Genomic DNA, 13,494 nt, shown 5'->3' on the forward strand with positions numbered 1-13,494 from the left:
TATTAAGATTCCAACTATATTCAAATTAATCGAAACAAGTTAAAAATGCTTTATTCTCTTTGGCACTTAGATATATCTACTTGACTAATTCTATAATTTTGATTCCACTAGTAAGTTTCTACAAGTCCTGTAACCAAAATTCCTAAAGTATATTAATTTAACTAAACCAAAAGTTGTCATCTTCAAGTTCGATTATATCTTACCTGTCGCAGATCAAGTAATAATCGATATATTTCATAGTAATCAAGATTCTAAATTATTTTATCTGTCAAAGTAAATCGGTACTGAAGCACCGAGTAATATAATATTGTATCAATATTTTGAAGTGTATATAGACTTGCCATTTGACATCACAAGAACTGCAGTAACAACTACAACTGCACAAACTATGTTCATTTTTTTTTTTCAACGGCGATATTGACATCAAATGCTCATATTTCACTCGTACACGCGTTAGCAGGAATCTCTTCACACACTATCTAGAACAATAGCTCAGACTTGATTTTTTTTTTTTTTGGTTGAAAAGCAAAGTTCAGACTTTATACTCTTTCAATAACTACCAGAAAACCCTTATCAAAGTGAAAGTAAGTTTCTTCAATCACTACCAGAAAACCCTTATCAATCAAAGTAAAAAAAAAAAAAATACCTTGAGAAGCCATACAACCATCAATCTATCAACAGATACTCGAGACACAACTGCATTGACAAAACCCATATATAATTACTAATAGACAAAACACTTGCAATTTCCAACAACATCCTCTCAATATTTCTTTCCGTTAAATAATATAAGAAACATGCAATCAAATTAATCAAATTCAATAGCTCAAACTAACCTGCTAATAACAAGTCAGCTTCATAAGACTCATTTATATAAAGATAAAGATATAGATAGATAGATTATATGTAGATAAATCCAGATCTACACATATCTTTAGACTGATAACAAAATTAATAATGATTCGCTCCCACGCATACATAGTCATGAGAATCAAAATGTATGTCTTGACCCATACAAAATTAATAACGATTCGCTCCAACAAGAAAGGCGAGTCATCCACATCATTACCTAGTCACCTTGTCTAAAAGTTCTAAGGATTGTGTTGTAGATAAGTAGATAACCTAGCAAAAAGCAGAGCAAACATATGGATTGAACAGCTAAATGGATAAGGTTTTTTTCCTCTTTAGACTACCTGGGGAATCAGATATATGTGGCTTTATCCGGGTATCTTAGGGCCGTTTTCGACCCTTTTTCTTGACCACCCTAAGATATGTTTATATTGAGATTTGAACCTAAAACCTCTTGAAAGGAACTCATAGCCCCAACCAATGGATTATCTTGATGTTCTTCTCTTTTTGGTGTTTTAAAATCAAATTAGGAAACAACGTAGTAATCTCAATCAGTGGCGGTACCAGGATTTTTTTCACCGGGGGCAAAAAAATAAATAATTTAAAATGGATGTTTTTAGGCAAATTATGGAGGTTTTGGGGCAAAATTTTAACGTTTGTGGACAAAATTTGAAGGTTTTGGGGTAAAATTTTGAGATTTTTGGGCAAAAAATAAAGGTTTTGGGGCAAAAAAATAATCCACTGGACGCAAAGTGGAAAAATCCAAAAATTTTACACTGAAAATTGCAAATCCACTGGGGGCGGCTGCCCCCGCATGTACCTTAATAAAACCGCCCCTGATCTCAATGGTGTTCATTAACTGCAAGGTGCTAAACAAGTATAATATTCTCATTATAGATAACACGACAAGAGGGACACCAAAAACACCATGTAAAAACACCTAACAAAACTACACAAATCAAACCAAAAAGAGACCAATCATTATCAAAATCACTACATACATCAAAACATTAATCGCTCATCCATGAAGTGGGAAGCGTGCAGATGATCAAATAGGAATAGTTCACGTTGACGGTTCGGGATATTAAGGCCATGTTTGGTTCACGAGATCCAAAGAGAATTTGATGATTTGATTTTGATACCGTTCTGTTTGATTGACATATTTTGAAAGGAATTAAATTCTTCGAAATCTAGAGATTCCTTAATCTATGAAATGTTCATTCCTTCAATATGTTATGTTGATTAATTTCAATTGGGAACGCTAGTCTGAATATGAAAAAGAAAATTAAGGAAAACATATGTTGGAAAGAATTTAAAGAGGTGCTTAGCTCTGGATCTTTTATATATATATATATGCTTTTAGAAAGTGGACAATGTATTGTTTATGGGTCAACTCAGCCTGGCCTGTGTCAGCCCATACTAACAAAAGACCAACAATCATTTATAACTTGTTATCCAACACACCTCTCTTAATCTCTACTTTTACTCTAGTCTATACCTGCAATATTGCATTACCTTATTTAAGTTCTTAATATATTCAAACTCCTAGATGTAGGTACTCAAGAAAGAAATAAGTCATGTGTGTATTAAGAGCATGGAACCATTACTTAAGGGGCCTGCTGGTTAGGACTACCTAGAAAAAGCATTTGAAAAGCGCTTTGGCCCACCATATGACGCATTATCTCGTCTTCCTTTGACGCTAAGGTGACTTTCATCTATAGGGCTCACCTATGATCAGGTTTAAAGTGATCACAAAAAGACGGTTGCAGGTTTACGGAATGGTTTTTCATTAAAAAGGCCGGTTCTTCCTTCCACAGCTCTTAGAAGTGGTGGAACCTTCTCTAACGAATTAAATCAAACTTCAACGCCTATTTCTGTTATAGATACCGCAGGTAATATATTGATTTGCACTTACTTTCAGTTGATTTGAGAATCATGTTATTGTTTTCTTTCAGATAATCAGTACCCGGAATGCAATAGAGAAAAGCATGATTTGCTAGTAGGCTCGGTTTGCTGAAATTGGTGGATAATGTTTATGATGCGACACAGGAGGAGTTATCCGAAATACTGAAACTCAACTTTGTTAGGTTGAGGATGGTTTAGGGTTAACTTCAAAAGATCGTACTCACTGCTACCAGGTAGGCCATCGACCCATTATCCAACCTCTTGACTTGCCCCTATTGCCACTTTTAACATCCTATAATACACTAATGGTTCCATCATGGTTGATGTCTGACCAAATTTTCTAATGTCTTATGTAGTATTCTAGTCCTTCAAAAAACTCTTCGAATGGAACAAATTATATCAAGCTTAGAAGACATGAAAACTATAATACAAAAATGCTCCACTGAGCTTCTTCAAATTTTAGATACAGTTGAGACTGCAGGTTTTGAAGAGATTGTTGAAGTGTTGACCAAACCCGCAGAGGGTTTGGATATAACCAACGATCCAACAAAAACTGAATCGAGAAGATTTGTTATGGCAAGAACGTTAAGAAAGAGTATACAAGTTGAGAACCTGATTTTCGTTAAGGTGTTCAACGTTGTGTAATAAGCTACTAGAGGCATTGCAGTTGGTGGCAGTGCGAACTGTGGAAGACATCTGGCTGAAATGGCGCTCCGCAAGGTTGGAGCGGCGGTTCTGGCCGATAGGCTAGTGGAAGCGGGAAACATGTTGGAGTGATGGGTAGTGTAACTAAGAGAGTTCATGACCGTGGTATGAGGTCTTGATGGAGAATGTACAACTGTTTGATTGTTAGTTTGGTTTGTAATTTTGTATATGAATTTTGAAATGAATTTTGTATATAAATTTTGTATACACAAGCTAGCTAAATTCAAAGGTCCAAAATTTATATACAAAATCAAACTAACCATCAAACAGTCACACATTCTCCATCAACACCTCATACCACAGTCCATGAACCCTCTCGATTACACTACTCATCACTCTCAACACGTTTCCCGCTTCCACTGGCCTATCGGTTAGTACCGCTACTTCAACCTTACGGGGCGCCATTCCGACCAGATGTCTTCCACAGTTCACACTGTCGCCAAGTACAACGCCTCTAGTAGTTAAATACACGGCATTAGACACCTTAACGAAAACCAGGGACTCAACTTATATATTCTTTCTTTACGTTGTTGCCATAATAAATCTTCTCGATTTAGTTTTTGTTGGATCATTGGTAATATCCAAACCTGTGCGGATTTGGTCAACACTTCAACAATCTCTTCAAAATCAGCAGTCTCAACTCGCAACTGTAACTAAAATTTGAAGAAGCTCAGTAGAACATTTTTGTATAACAGTTTCCATGTCTTGTAAGTTTGATATAATTTGTTTCGTTCGAAAGTTTGTTGAAGGACTAGAATGCTACACAAGACATTAGAAAATTTGGTGAGACATTAACCACGATGGAATCATTAGAGTATTATAGGATGCTAAAAGTGACATTATGGGCAAGTAAAGAGGTTGGACAATGGGACGATGGTCTATCTGATAACAGTGACTATGATCTTTTTAAGTTTGAGCCTGAACCATCTTCAGCCTAACAAAGTTAAGTTTCAGTGTTTCGGGTAACTCGTCCTATGTCACACCAAAAACATCATTAACCAGTTTTAGCAAACCGAGCCTCACTAGCAAATCATGTTTTTCTCCATTGCATTTTGGGTACTGATTATCTAAAGGAAAACAATAACATGAATCTTAAATCAACCGAAAGTAAGTGCGAATCAATATATTATCTATAACAGAAATAGGGGTTATAGTTTACAATTCGTTAGAGAAGGTTCCACCAGTTGTAAGAGATGTGAAAGGAAGAACCAGCCTATCTAATGGAGAACCATCCTGTAAACCTGCCACAGTCCTTTTGTGATCACCCCAAACCTGACCATAGGTGGGCCTTACAGATGAAAGTCACCTCAACGTCAGATGAAGACGAGACATTGCGTCAGACGGTGAACCAAAGTGCTTTTCAAATGCTATTTCTAGGTAGTCTAAACCAGCAGGCCCCTTAAGTAATGGTTTCATGCTCTTAATACTCACATGACTTATTTCTTTTTTAAGAACCTACATATATGAAATGTCCCGTTCTTATTGATTAAAAACGTTCCATATTAATTGATTTCGTTGCGAGGTTTTGACCTCTATATGAGACATTTTTCAAAGACTGCATTCATTTTAAAACAAACCATAACCTTTATTTCATCAATAAAGGTTTAAAAAGCTTTACGTAGATTATCAAATAATGATAATCTAAAATATCCTGTTTACACACGACCATTACATAATGGTTTACAATACAAATATGTTACAACAAAATAAGTTTCTTGAATGCAGTTTTTACACAATATCATACAAGCATGGACTCCAAATCTCGTCCTTATTTAAGTATGCGACAGCGGAAGCTCTTAATATTCACCTGAGAATAAACATGCTTTAAACGTCAACAAAAATGTTGGTGAGTTATAGGTTTAACCTATATATATCAAATCGTAACAATAGACCACAAGATTTCATATTTCAATACACATCTCATACATAGAGATAAAAATCATTCATATGGTGAACACCTGGTAACCGACAATAACAAGATGCATATATAAGAATATCCCCATCATTCCGGGACACCCTTCGGATATGATATAAATTTCGAAGTACTAAAGCATCCGGTACTTTGGATGGGGTTTGTTAGGCCCAATAGATCTATCTTTAGGATTCGCGTCAATTAGGGTGTCTGTTCCCTAATTCTTAGATTACCAGACTTAATAAAAAGGGGCATATTCGATTTCGATAATTCAACCATAGAATGTAGTTTCACATACTTGTGTCTATTTTGTAAATCATTTATAAAACCTGCATGTATTCTCATCCCAAAAATATTAGATTTTAAAAGTGGGACTATAACTCACCAACATTTTTACTTCGTCGGGAAGTAAGACTTGGCCACTGGTTGATTCACGAACCTATAACAATATATACATATATATCAAAGTATGTTCAAAATATATTTACAACACTTTTAATATATTTTGATGTTTTAAGTTTATTAAGTCAGCTGTCCTCGTTAGTAACCTACAACTAGTTGTCCACAATTAGATGTACAGAAATAAATCGATAAATATTATCTTGAATCAATCCACGACCCAGTGTATACGTATCTCAGTATTGATCACAACTCAAACTATATATATTTTGGAATCAACCTCAACCCTGTATAGCTAACTCCAACATTCACATATAGAGTGTCTATGGTTGTTCCGAAATATATATAGATGTGTCGACATGATAGGTCGAAACATTGTATGCGTGTCTATGGTATCTCAAGATTACATAATATACAATACAAGTTGATTAAGTTATGGTTGGAATAGATTTGTTACCAATTTTCACGTAGCTAAAATGAGAAAAATTATCCAATCTTGTTTTACCCATAACTTCTTCATTTTAAATCCGTTTTGAGTGAATCAAATTGCTATGGTTTCATATTGAACTCTATTTTATGAATCTAAACAGAAAAAGTATAGGTTTATAGTCGGAAAAATAAGTTACAAGTCGTTTTTGTAAAGGTAGTCATTTCAGTCGAAAGAACGACGTCTAGATGACCATTTTAGAAAACATACTTCCACTTTGAGTTTAACCATAATTTTTGGATATAGTTTCATGCTCATAATAAAAATCATTTTCTCAGAATAACAACTTTTAAATCAAAGTTTATCATAGTTTTTAATTAACTAACCCAAAACAGCCCGCGGTGTTACTACGACGGCGTAAATCCGGTTTTACGGTGTTTTTCGTGTTTCCAGGTTTTAAATCATTAAGTTAGCATATCATATAGATATAGAACATGTGTTTAGTTGATTTTAAAAGTCAAGTTAGAAGGATTAACTTTTGTTTGCGAACAAGTTTAGAATTAACTAAACTATGTTCTAGTGATTACAAGTTTAAACCTTCGAATAAGATAGCTTTATATGTATGAATCGAATGATGTTATGAACATCATTACTACCTTAAGTTCCTTGGATAAACCTACTGGAAAAGGGAAAAATGGATCTAGCTTCAATGGATCCTTGGATGGCTCGAAGTTCTTGAAGCAGAATCATGACACGAAAACAAGTTCAAGTAAGATCATCACTTGAAATAAGATTGTTATAGTTATAGAAATTGAACCAAAGTTTGAATATGATTATTACCTTGTATTAGAATGATAACCTACTGTAAGAAACAAAGATTTCTTGAGGTTGGATGATCACCTTACAAGATTGGAAGTGAGCTAGCAAACTTGAAAGTATTCTTGATTTTATGAAACTAGAACTTTTGGAATTTATGAAGAACACTTAGAACTTGAAGATAGAACTTGAGAGAGATCAATTAGATGAAGAAAATTGAAGAATGAAAGTGTTTGTAGGTGTTTTTGGTCGTTGGTGTATGGATTAGATATAAAGGATATGTAATTTTGTTTTCATGTAAATAAGTCATGAATGATTACTCATATTTTTGTAATTTTATGAGATATTTCATGCTAGTTGCCAAATGATGGTTCCCACATGTGTTAGGTGACTCACATGGGCTGCTAAGAGCTGATCATTGGAGTGTATATACCAATAGTACATACATCTAAAAGCTGTGTATTGTACGAGTACGAATACGGGTGCATACGAGTAGAATTGTTGATGAAACTGAACGAGGATGTAATTGTAAGCATTTTTGTTAAGTAGAAGTATTTTGATAAGTGTATTGAAGTCTTTCAAAAGTGTATAAATACATATTAAAACACTACATGTATATACATTTTAACTGAGTCGTTAAGTCATCGTTAGTCGTTACATGTAAGTGTTGTTTTTAAACCTTTAGGTTAACGATCTTGTTAAATGTTGTTAACCCAATGTTTATAATATCAAATGAGATTTTAAATTATTATATTATCATGATATTATCATGTATGAATATCTCTTAATATGATATATATACATTAAATGTCTTTACAACGATAATCGTTACATATATGTCTCGTTTAAAAATCATTAAGTTAGTAGTCTTGTTTTTACATATGTAGTTCATTGTTAATATACTTAATGATATGTTTACTTATCATAGTATCATGTTAACTATATATATATCCATATATATGTCATCATATAGTTTTTACAAGTTTTAACGTTCGTGAATCACCGGTCAACTTGGGTGGTCAATTGTCTATATGAAACATATTTCAATTAATCAAGTCTTAACAAGTTTGATTGCTTAACATGTTGGAAACATTTAATCATGTAAATATCAATCTCAATTAATATATATAAACATGGAAAAGTTCGGGTCACTACAATATAGGAGTTTGAATATATTACGAACTCAAATAAGGTAATGCAATATTACAGATAAGAGAAAGTAGAGATTGAGAGATGTGTGAGTTGGAGAACAAGTCATAAATTTTAGTTGGTCTTTTGTTAGTACGAGTTGAGCAGGCTGAGTTGACCCGCACACGCACGCACGCGAGCACGCACGCGAGAACGCGCGCGCACGCACACATACACTTACACACACACACACACACACACACATATATATATATCGTATTATGATCAAGAGGGAAGTATATTTTAGGAGGGAAGGGGAAGTTCATGATCTAGCCATTGATCTCATCCATTCACCCGCAGGCGGACACCCTCTTATTATGCTGCTGAGTTTAATTCATTTACAAGGACAGGGGTAATTATGCCATTTTGTGTTATATCTCTTATTATATTTATTTAAATTTAAATTAAATCTAATCTAAGTACTCCGTAATTCTTACTTACATTTGATAATTATATATCCTCATAGCACTTAATCTCAGATCTAAATATATTGTAGATTCAAACGTCGAACATATTCCGGCAGCATCAAGAACAATAGCCAACATAAGACGTATTCCGGCAGCAACAAATGAACGACAGCAGCCTCAAAGGTTAAACGAATTACGACAGATGAATTTGGAAGTTCAAAGATTGTAGGACTAGATCTAGAAGTTGTCCGTATTCGATAATGACACCAGATCTTCAACTTGAATGAGTGATATTACTCTCGATTGAAGAACTTGATTCCGATAGGATGCTTTAGCGTCCTGAATCATAAACCGTCGATAGCGGCTAAAAATTGAAACTCTAATTGGAGACATAAATAAGATTCATATGTTTTTTATTGCATTGATACAAACAATTACATCTTTTAAATTTCAGTATACGCATTTATTGCTTCTATATAACTGTTAATCAATTCATTTCCGTCATTTTTCAGAAGATTTATTTGGATAAAGATTTATTTGAGTGTGCGTGAATGAAATTTAGTTGGAAGGAAAGAAAGATTGAAAATTGAGGTAACGGCTAACATGATGAGACTGAATGTGTAAACTAAGAGTGAAATTCAGTGGGTGTGTGTTTGTGTGTGAAATTCAATTTTTTTATATATTATTATTTTTTGAGAATAAAGAAGCCGAGGCTTTGATTGTATCATATTCGCATTATTCAATTGTTAGTTTCTGTTGGGCCACGATTCTTCCATATAGTATGCACTAAAAGACGAACACACTTGCCATTTAAACCGTTTCTTTTCTCTATTATTTGGCGCATCTGATCCATTTTCAGTAAGCCATACCCCGAACCAAGTCGTTCATAAATTTCGAAACTTTCATCTTAAAAACCTCAAACGCACAACACAATAACCCAACACAAAACAAGCAAAACCATTTAAAAACAACAATTCCAACATTCAGTCAGCAAGTTTACCTGAACCATCATTCAGTCAACATTCGTGTATAGACTCGGTAATGCCATCCCAAAACACTTTTTCCATTGTATGTCGTACCGGTCGCCACCAAAAGGTTGAAACTTTTACCGAACAATGCAACATGTTCAAATACTGCATTCTTTTTATTGATAGAAAGAGTACTGTTATAGGATATAATAACTGAAACAGTAAAAAAATAAAAATAAATAAATAATAACAGACAAACCAACCTTGACAAAGGTCGCGTCTTCATCAATAACATTTAAACTGTTGGCAGATGAATAATGTTGCCCATGAACCTCTGTAACCTGCATTCACAACATTCCAACACCTTATAAACAAACAAAAAGCTAGATGTTTGGCATTAGTGGTTGTAACTAGACGGTTTTAAATAGTTGGGTAAAACGGGTCAAATTAGATTGGGTCAAAATGTGTGATTTCTGCGCAGGCTGGACAACTGGAACGCTTCTGGTCCACGAGTTTTGATTTAATAAAAAAATAATGCATCAAATTTTTTGATTGAATGTACAATTTTTGGATAATTTCAAGTCAGTTCCCGTTCAGCTCATATTTTGTTTTTTTCCCGTTAGATAGGCCATACTCCTAATCAGCTCATTCACAAATGAAATAGCAAATAAAATCGCAATACAAATACAGAAAGAAATCAAGAACTAAGGCTACAAGAAAAAAAAACCCTTCTCTGAATAGCTTTCATATCATGTGTCAGCTTGCATTTTTACATCATAGAAATTTCCATCTGTTTAGAACCGAGTAGGCCTTTGCCAAATCGAAGGTAGTCTTTTGCTTGGTAAAATTTCTCCAACACCTAACAGAATTAGTATGAGTAAATATCACAAGGTCCCAAAAAACATGCTCTAAATAGATTGTATGCCACACAAAGGTCAAAGTTGTTACCTTGCTAACTTTCTTGACAGATGGTCAGCCTGCTTTTGCATTTTCTTTGTCCAATTAAAACATACAGAATTATGTAGCTTTGCTCTCTGCATCAGGATGTAAAGTAAAGGCAGCAAAGCAATTTGTGGATCAAAGTCGTCTTTACGTTTCAAATCCCACGCAAATGGAATTACGACTATAATTTCATCTCCCTACAATAACACCAAAATCCAAGATAAAGATAGAATGTTACTGAGTATTTCAACAAAGGGAATTGTAGAAACCAACTACCTATAGGGTGTGTTTGGTGCAATGGGAACTTATGAGCTTGAGCTTGTAATGTTAATAAGCTCCAAGTAATAAGCTTTGTTTGGTAGACATAAAAAGTAGAGCTTATATAAATCAGTAGCTCATGAAAAAAAGTAGAGCGTATGAATTGGAGCTAGTTTACCAAACACTTGTGAAAAATAATAAGCTCCAGCTTCCAGCTTCAAAAATAAGCTCTAGCTCTAGCTCGAAAGCTCCAGCTTCAGCTAGTTTCATCCAAACACACCATAGTGTGACAATAGTCCATTTAGTTTATTGCGTATTTATTTATGCAGAATATAAAGGAAAAACTCGATTACATTAGTGTATGGAACAACACAAACCAGTAAATATTAAGAAAATCACTTATATACTACGTTCCAGCAAATCAGTTAATGACAGATTGAAATTATACTACGTTCCAGCAAATCAGTTAATGACAGATTGAAATTAATAGTAAAATAGTAATAAATACTTTACACATCAATTAAATATTATTATATTTTAGGTTAGTAGTTAATAGTTAGTTAATCACATAATTATATGACTGAATATGAACTATTGTACATTAAATTTATGAATAGTAATATGCTGATGTTGACCGAACTTGTGATACATTTAGCCATAATTGTTGTTAGATTAAATTGTCAAGAACCTATAAAACATGAAAATTAACACTTAAAAATAACAGATTCAGTCATATAAATTTTTTAGTTAGAATGTTAGTACTGATTCCATGTTTCTGCTATAAATATTTTCGCAAGATGATGAAGAAATCAACGAACCCTAATTAATTTTTAGCGAGATTCGTATGAAATCAACGAACCGTGATGAAATAGGAACACTGATTTTGAGGGCAAGGAGGAGGTAGCGATAACGACGCCTGATGAAATTCAAACCCTAATTTTGAAAGGGTGAAGGTAGCGATAACGAACATAGGAACCCTAATATTGAGAGGGTGAACATAGGAACCCTAATTTTGTTTAATCTCTGTCAGTTGCTTGTTTTTTATATTGCAAAATTATATAAAAAGTTAAACTATTTTTGCTGTTTTTCTATTCTAATCTATTTTAAGTAATCTATTTTATTCGAATATAAAAAATGAGTTATTTTTAAAAGTTAATCAAAACGAGGGGTGTTGTTAACTTTGTTAACTTACTCAGTTAAGTGTTAACTTCGCATAACATGTCAAGTCCTTTATCGACCAACATTTTCAACCCGCGATTTTGACGCGCGTATTTTGAGGCACGTTTTTTACCAAAGTTTTCGACCAGCGTTCTGGAGGCGCGTTTTCAACTCGCGATTTTGAGGCGCGTTTTTCAACGCGCGACGCATTTTTATAAACGCGCCTCGAAAAACGCACCTCGTAAACGCGCGCCACGAAAACGCACCTCGAAATCGCGAGTTGAAAACGCGCCTCTAGAACGCTAGTCGAAAATTCTGGTAAAAAATGCGCGTCAAAAACGCGTCTCAAAAACCTTCGTCGAAAACGCATGTCGAGATCGCGCGTCGAAAACATGCATTTTATCGCGAGTTGAAAATGTTGGTCGATAAAGGACTTGACATGTTATGGGAAGTTGACATTTAATTGAGAAAGTTAACAAAGTTAACGACACCTCTCTTTTTGATTAACATTTGAACAATAAAAAAACTCTCTTTTTATATCCGAATGAAATAAATTACCTATAATAGGAAAACAGAAAAAATAAGTTACTTTTTTTTTATGTAATTTGCCCTTTTCTATTTTATATAATATAATACAGTAGTAATTATGCTTGTTTTTTCTAGACTTAGCGTTGAGAAGCCATTTCACATTGCTTCATATAGATCTATTTGGTCTTGTCAATATTGTCAGTTGCAGTGGAAAGAAATATACACTAGTTATATTATATTACTAGATTTAAGAGCCCGTGCGTTGTACGGGGCACGGGTATTCCTCAGTTAAATAAATCTAAAATGTCAAAGTTTATATCATGTTACAGAATAATAATGACAGTATCAAAAATATATAAATCATAAGAATTGAAAACGTTATAGTTGTCATCAAAAAACATATGTGTGCCAATCAAGAAATGCGTCTAATTTCTTCGTTAGTACTATTTATGCAATTTGAAACATAGTTGTAGTTTTAATACATTTATTCAATACACAACTCAAACTTATGAATTGTTGAAAATATGTTGCAGATAAAGAGCTCGTGCGTTGCATGAGGACTCTTAATAATACAACACGGAAACGCAAAATGTTATATCTTGAATTAACCTCTTAATCATACAAATCGACCCATTTGACATGTTCAACGGGAGGGGTTGTAACTAATTTACCTCCCATGTCTTTTTTTTTACTGTAGCCATTGTGCATGTATCTCTGTGTCACCATCTCTAATATCTAAAACACAAGATGACTGTAAATTCCGTGATACTTCTCCATGTCCATCATGGTTTAGCTTTCTGAAAACCAAAAAGGAACGAATTAATAAAAAAATATTATTCATTTATCTATATATATATATATATATATATATATATATATAGTGGTAGGATCAAGGGGGAAGTAACCAATCGGGGGAAGCAATTTTTTTTTCTTTTCGTTTTTTGAAAAAACTTTGTTCACGAACATTATAGATTTTTTTTTTTTGAAAAGCAAATTATATTACTCAAAACTCAAGATACACGAACATTATAG

This window comes from Rutidosis leptorrhynchoides, chromosome 11, assembly GCF_046630445.1.
Source record: "Rutidosis leptorrhynchoides isolate AG116_Rl617_1_P2 chromosome 11, CSIRO_AGI_Rlap_v1, whole genome shotgun sequence".
In the NCBI taxonomy this organism is placed as follows: Eukaryota; Viridiplantae; Streptophyta; class Magnoliopsida; order Asterales; family Asteraceae; genus Rutidosis; species Rutidosis leptorrhynchoides.